Genomic DNA, 7,187 nt, shown 5'->3' with positions numbered 1-7,187 from the left:
ATTCATTTTTTCCAACAATCCTCCACATGAATAAAAATTGACCGAATGACTCAACAAACGGACACCGTTCAACAATAATGACTTGGAGAGAGAGTGCAACGGATTAACCCCAACATTAGAGAAGGTAGTTTTTGGCTTTGGCCCACTCCCAGTGAAAACCTATCGAGTTTACTGGCTGATCATTAAATATGACATCTTGAACTGCTCTGCCGTTTATGTAAACTGAGACAATAGATCTCACACGAGAATTACTCCTACCACCATTCTGTTCTCACTGGTGTGCCTTGTATGGCCTTGAGCACTAGCCTAGTTTAGCGAGTGGTTTCAAAGAATCTTGGCCTTCCCAATTCTTCTAGAAATGGCCCCGCTTCACACCCACATAGGTGACTCTTCCAAGTATCCTGCTATTCCCTATTTGAATGCTCAATGTCACACCCCCAAAATAATGTAATAAATCCAACTCATGGACGAAAGGATAATGGAAATAAAATACTTTCATTCATCAGAGTTCGTATTACAAAAGATACCACATATAATATACATTCATAAATATACATCTTGAATTTATAGTATGTATAGTACTAGTTAATAGTCAACCAAAAATAAATGTCCCATGGGCTTACACCTTTCCAAGACATTGCTTGGTTACAACAAAAGAGAGTGCCATAAACTCTGTACATATAAAGCTCTCGGCTTGAATAAACATTCAAGCACAAATAACAAAATAGAGCCTCCAGCTCCTAGATCCTTCCAAGCTACGTCCTTGGAGGAAGTATATCACCTGTACCTGAAAATGGTTTTCTAAGTAGGGTGAGCCAAAGTCCAGTAGAAACATACTAACACAGTATATGCAAATTAACAAAATATAAGTATGACGCACATGTTCATTGTCCTATGACAAAATCTGTGTAACTCTTTCCACAACCATGTTATATCAAAACTTACACCTTGTGGAGAAGTGGTTTGGAAATACTTTTTGAATCCTGTAGGATGCTCTAGACACCCCATTTTTGACCGACCTTAAGACTCAGGCGTCATCGTTTGTGCGTGCGATGATTGTGCATGTTTGTGCTCGTTTTGAGTGCCCGAAGGTCTCGGCCGAGCGCCTTGTCTTTGAGCCTCTAAACCCTCTATGTTTTGGCCTTGTTTTTGGGCCAAACCTTAGTGCCTCATGGCTAAAGGAGAGTGGGGTCGTGCCTGTGTTACTTCAATTTGCTTATCGAGTTATTGTACTTTTGTTTATTGAGTTGCATTTCATTTTCTTTAAGTCTTTGCTTTGCTTATCGACTTGTTCTTACAGTTAGTCAGCTCGTCGAGTCCTTGCCTTGCTTATCGAGTTGTATTTACATTTAGTTAGCTTGTCAAGTTCTTTGATTTCCTTATCGAGTTGTTTTGTTGTTAGTCGGTTCACTACCTGATTGATGCGATTCTAGTGTTCAGTTTCCAAAACAAAGTTCAATCTCATCTACATTGTTATGTAATGCGATGCGATGCATAGAATGTACAAATGCAACACTTTTTGAACAAAAACAGTTGTTTCATTCCATTCATGTTTTTCTTTTGCAAAAAGTACATAGTTTTGAAGAAAATAAAACCTGCCTGAGGCAGTACAATGTGCTTAAACTACTAGCAAAAACGAAAAATAAAGCAAAAAATGAGAAAAACCACAAAGTGTCTGAACAAAGCCAAAAAGAAGAAAATCAATAAATGTCTGGATCAGCACCAATAGTCTCAAGCATGGGAATCCGTCCTGGTCTTCTTCCTGGATGAAGGTCCAGGATCGTCGCCACCAGCTCCGCCGTCAAAGTCTGAGTATGTGCTGTCTCCAGCCTCCCCCTCAGACGACTCTACCTCCTCATCTGACTCATCGTTGTCTGGAGTGGGCTCTCGGGAACTGCTCTCAGTACGGGTGCGCCTGTGTCTGCCTCGTCTGTGGAACGTCATCCCCTGCCTGACTCCCCCTCCTCCTCGAACAGGTATAGAAGGTCCAGCTGGAGCACCCCCTACGGCCGGAATCTGGAATGGGGCCTGAAAAGAACAAATGGAAAACGCATCAGTTATGCTATGCAAAACAGGGTATGAATACCGAATGTAGTGTATGAGTACAGTATACGAATGTTGTGAACAATATGGGAGTACAGTATATGAATGTTGTGAGCAATGTCTGAGTACAGTGTATGAGTGCCGTGAACAATGCTGTGGGCAGTATGTGAATTACAGTGTATCAGTGTCGTGAGTGCTACGTATCAAGTGCCGTATTGATAAATGTGATGCATCAGATCAGTATGGAACGGAATATGCAGAGTCCTGAGACCGGGGTTGAAAGAGCTTACCGGGATACCATAGATGGTCAGTAGGTCCAGGCTCCACTGCAGCATCCCCATCACCAAGGCCGTCAGCTGTAGGAACTGTCTAGTGTACTCGATAGAAGCCTGCAAAAGTGTTGAAATCATTAGTATTCTGCGGGATATCAAATGAATTGAAATGACTGTACATAATGTAAAGTATAGCAGTACATACCGGGGCCGAACCGTAAACTCCGACAAGCTCATGATTAGCCGGAGGAGGAGCGATGGGTATCTGGTAAGTCTTTCCACCCTGTCCTCGACATGTCATCATGGTGGGCAGTGCTGGCCACTCGGTTCCCCGTCCCCTCCAGGACCCACTCCTACCACGGGCCTGAGCTGTCCTCGATGCTCCTACTCCTGCCGGTGCTGTAGGCCTCTCTCTCTCGACTCGACGAGCACCGGTCAGAGGCGGCATCAGATAGGTCTGAATGAACTCGACGTAGTCGCCCTCACCTCTGTGGAAGTCAAAATCCCATCCTATCGTGTAATCAATCATCTCCTACAAAGTGTACCTCTCGGTAGCCCTCGTGTGAGTAAGAGGTGGCCTCGAAACTATCTGCTCTGGTAGACTGAGAGTCTGGCGTAGAAAACGCTCCCTGAAATGCCACACCCAGCAAACTGGGCCCTCCAGCAGAACCTTGAAGTGGGCAGTCTCCCGAGCACCCCCGTACCCATCTCTCACCCTATCTGGCAACACCGCACAGGGCTGCCAGGTGATCTACAAATGACAGGACATATAGTTTGTTAATCTATTTTTTGAAAGTACAATGTGAAGCGAAGCTTAAATGAACTGAAAAGTTTGAAATACCTCTGCGGCGGTGATAGTGTCGAAGTATCGGCGGAAGAACAGGAAGGACTCCCTCGGCCTCCGCTCACCCCTCACATCGTATCGATGAGAGTATGGAACCATGGGGAGCGTCTCCACATCAGGCACTGGGACAAGCCTCGGAAAGTAGGCATAGACCCACAACTACAAAATGTAACAAAGCAATATTAAGTATGCTTGTCAGATAAAGCAGTATGCAGATAAAGCAAAAAGCAGTGTACAATCAGTGTAAAGCAGATTGCATGTTTGCAGTATGTGCAGTGTGCAACCAGTGTAAAGCAGATTGCGTGTGCGCAGTGTGTGTGATGTACAGATAATGTAAAGCAGAATTGAAAAGAAAAAAAGGAAGGTGTACCTCCCAAGCCCGCCAGTAGCCTCCAAGCAATTGTCCGCTGCAGTGAGAGGATGAGCTCATATATCCGTAGAGTGTGGCCAAGCCCGCGCCACCCCAGTCGTAGAGATGAATCCTGGTCACATCCACCAGTGCACTCAGTAGGTAGAGAGCGACAGTGTTCGCCTGGTCGGCGAAAAGCATGGTTCCCAACAAGAACATGATAAAACCGCGGGCATACTACTCCACCTCCTCGCGGGTCGTAGGCGCCTGAATTCGAAAGTGGTCCTCGAACCAAGAATACCTCACGAATCCTGGCCGGAAGAGAGGTGGCTGAGCACTAAGCAGGTAGATCTAGGCAGCGTCCCACTCGCCCATGTAAGTATCAAAGGGAATCAGATCACCCCCTACTCCAATGCCGGTGAGCATGGGGAAGTCAAAGGGAGTCATCGTCATCTCCCCTGTAGCAGAAAGGTGAAAGGAGTCGGTGGTGTCCCACCACCTCTCCACCAGTGTGCCCAGAAGAGGCCTACTCGCAGTGAGGCGTGAGAGTCCCCTGTAGGAAACGCCGAAGCCGGCATGATCAACGATGCGACGAACTGCGTCGGGTAACTCCATGTACCAACCTCGGGCGATGGTGTTCCCATACCCCCGGAAGGCATGAAAATCTCCCTATGTCAAAGACAGACAAATGCAAAGCAGTGTTAGAAATACAGTGTTTGAATGGGTTCAGAATTGACGAATATGCAGTGTGTGTGCATGTGTTCAAGTTTACGTAGATATCTGGTGCCGGTGTGCTCTAGGTGGACCAAACATGTGATGTATCAGTGTTTTTGGGTTATTCAGAATTGATAAAAATGCAGTGTGTGTGCATGTGTTCAAGTTTACACAGATATCGGGTGTGGGTGTGCTCACGGTGAACTAAGTATATGATGTATCAGTGTATCTAGGTTAAGCAGTTAAAGAACAGTAACGACTATCGAAGCTATATAGTCTATATTGCAGAAAGTAGAAGAGGGGAAGAATATACCTCAGCGGTGCCATAGGAAACGTGTGACTCCGACTTGTGTAGCAAGAGTTCCAGCGGCGCACCTCGCTCATGGTTCCTGAACTGGCGGATGCCGTCGGGAGGCAACACGTGTATCGCCGGCCTGTAGGTCGCCGGATCGAACAGTCGAATGGTCAGAGGTAGGAGCTCGACCTCAAGGTCCACATCCATCTCTGGGGGAGTTCCACCCCGTGGAATATCGTCTGCCATCTCATGAAGAGTGTGAAAATGGCCGAAAGTGTGAAAAATGGGTGAAAATACAAAAAGTCAACCCAAAAGTCAACCTCAGGGGGTGAAAAATAAGAGAAAATGTCAGAGTGTGGAAAATGCACGAAGATCGAGGTATAACCTGGGGGAAACAAACCCTGAGTAATGGAAACCAAGAAAGGGACACCGAAATCGAGTTTCGTTCGGTTCAAAGTGTGTGAAACGGGAAGGGTTTTGCAAATCGAATGATGTAAAAGGCCTAAAAACAAGGGAAAAACACGGATCAAAGAGAAGAAAATCACCTAGAGAGAGGGAGAAATGTTTTTCGAGTTTGGAGAAGTGAGAATATAGGGTGTGGAACCCTATATTTAAAAGACCCAAGGCTAAATGACAAAACTGCCCCGAAACTGCCATTTTTGGCCGATCGGCCAAATTGTTAGCCGATCGGCTAAATATTTGGCCGATGAGATCATTTTGCGGCCGATGGATGGCCGATGGACTCCCCTTGTGGTCGATGCACCTCCCACACCCTTGGTTTGGTCAATTATGTTGTTTGGAGCCTTCATCCCTCAAGACAGTGCAAGAAAGTACATTGTTGAAGCTTAACCGGCCTTCGTGTTGACCTCGAACCGTGTCTCTCATGTGCGATGCTCGGTACACGCAAGGTGTATCCTTTTTCGTATCCTTTTGTATCTTGCGAGATTCAAAAATTGCATTAAATATATTGCGTTATAATATTTTGTCATGTTTATAACAAGTGCGCTTGTTATACGTCTTGTTGCATTACATCTAGTTTGCTTCATCTTGTTTTCGTATCTCAACATCGTGAATAACGTGCCTTTGCCATACTTGCATTGTCATGCATTTCATTATATGCGTTGTCTCGCACGTCATTTGTATTGTCATGCATTTCATTACACGCGTTGTCTCGCATGTTTCATTTGCATTGTCATGCATTTTCACTACATGCATTGTCTCGCATGTTTCATTTGTGTTGTCATGCATTTCATTACACACGTTGTCTCGCATGTTTCATTTGCATTGTCATGCATTTTCACTACATGCATTGTCTTGCATGTTTCATTTGGGTTGTCATGCATTTTCACTACATGCATTGTCTTGCATATTTCATTTGCATCGTCATGCATTTCCTTAACTTGCATTGTCTTGCTCATTATGTGCATTGTTTTGCACCTTTATAACTTGCATTGTCTTGCTTGTTATGTGCATTGTTTTGCACCTTTATAACTTGCATTGTCTTGCTTGTTGTGAGCATTGTCTTGCACCTTTATAACTTGCATTGTCTTGCTTGTTATGTGCATTGTCTTGCACCTTTATAACTTGCATTGTCTTGCTTGTTATGTGTATTGTCTTGTACCCCCTCTAACTCGTGCATTGTCTTGCACGCCTACTAACTTCTGCATTGTCTTGCGCCCCCTACTAACTTCTGCATTGTCTTGCACCCCCTCTAACTTCTGCATTGTCTTGCACCCCTACTAACTTGTGCATTGTCTTGCACCCCTACTAACTTTTGCATTGTCTTGCACCCCTACTAACTTGTGCATTGTCTTGCACCCCTACTAACTTGTGCATTGTCTTGCACGCCTCCTAACTTGGGCATTGTCTTGCACCCCTACTAACTTGTTCATCGTCTTGCACCCCTACTAACTTGCGCATTGTCTTGCACTCTTACTAACTGGTGCATTGTCTTGCACCCCTACTAACTCGTGCATTATCTTGCACCCCCTACTAACTCGTGCATTGTCTTGCACCCCTACTAACTCGTGCATTGTCTTGCACCTCTACTAACTCGTGCATTGTCTTGCACCCCTCTAACTATGCATTGTCTTGTACCCACTAACTTGCGTTGTTTCGTACCCATCTAACTTGCGTTGTTTCGTATCTCATCTTGCGTTGTTTCGTATCTCATCTAACCTGCGTTGTTTCGCACTTCTCTAACTTGCGTTGTTTTGCACTTCTCTTACTTACATTGTTATGTACATCTTTAACTTGCGTTGTCTTGCACGTTACTTGCATTGTTATGCACACTTCACTCGCGTTGTCATGCACTTCTCACTTGCATTGCTATGCATGTTTCTAATGATGTTGTACTTGTTAAGTTTCTTTCTTTTGCAGGCACGATATTATATGTACGGTTCATTTGAAGCTGGCGCGACCAGACGAACCGGACAGTATTGTATGTACCCCGCGTGAGACGTAGCGAGAATTGTATAATTCTCTTATATCCTTTCTGCATGTAATATAGTTTGATTCTTATTCGCTTGCTTAAAACTGTTGCATTTTATGCTTCGTTACAGCTCCCTTTGCATGATCATAAGTTATGTTCGGCATTATGCATGTTCTTTACATCTTGCCTCTGCCTGCGGGCACATATCTTGCTATCTTGTATGTTTGTCTAAGTCTTCG

This window comes from Camellia sinensis, chromosome 7 (genome assembly GCF_055761805.1).
Source record: "Camellia sinensis isolate YWXY chromosome 7, ASM5576180v1, whole genome shotgun sequence".
Classification (NCBI taxonomy): Eukaryota; Viridiplantae; Streptophyta; class Magnoliopsida; order Ericales; family Theaceae; genus Camellia; species Camellia sinensis.
This window is presented reverse-complemented; position numbering follows the sequence as displayed.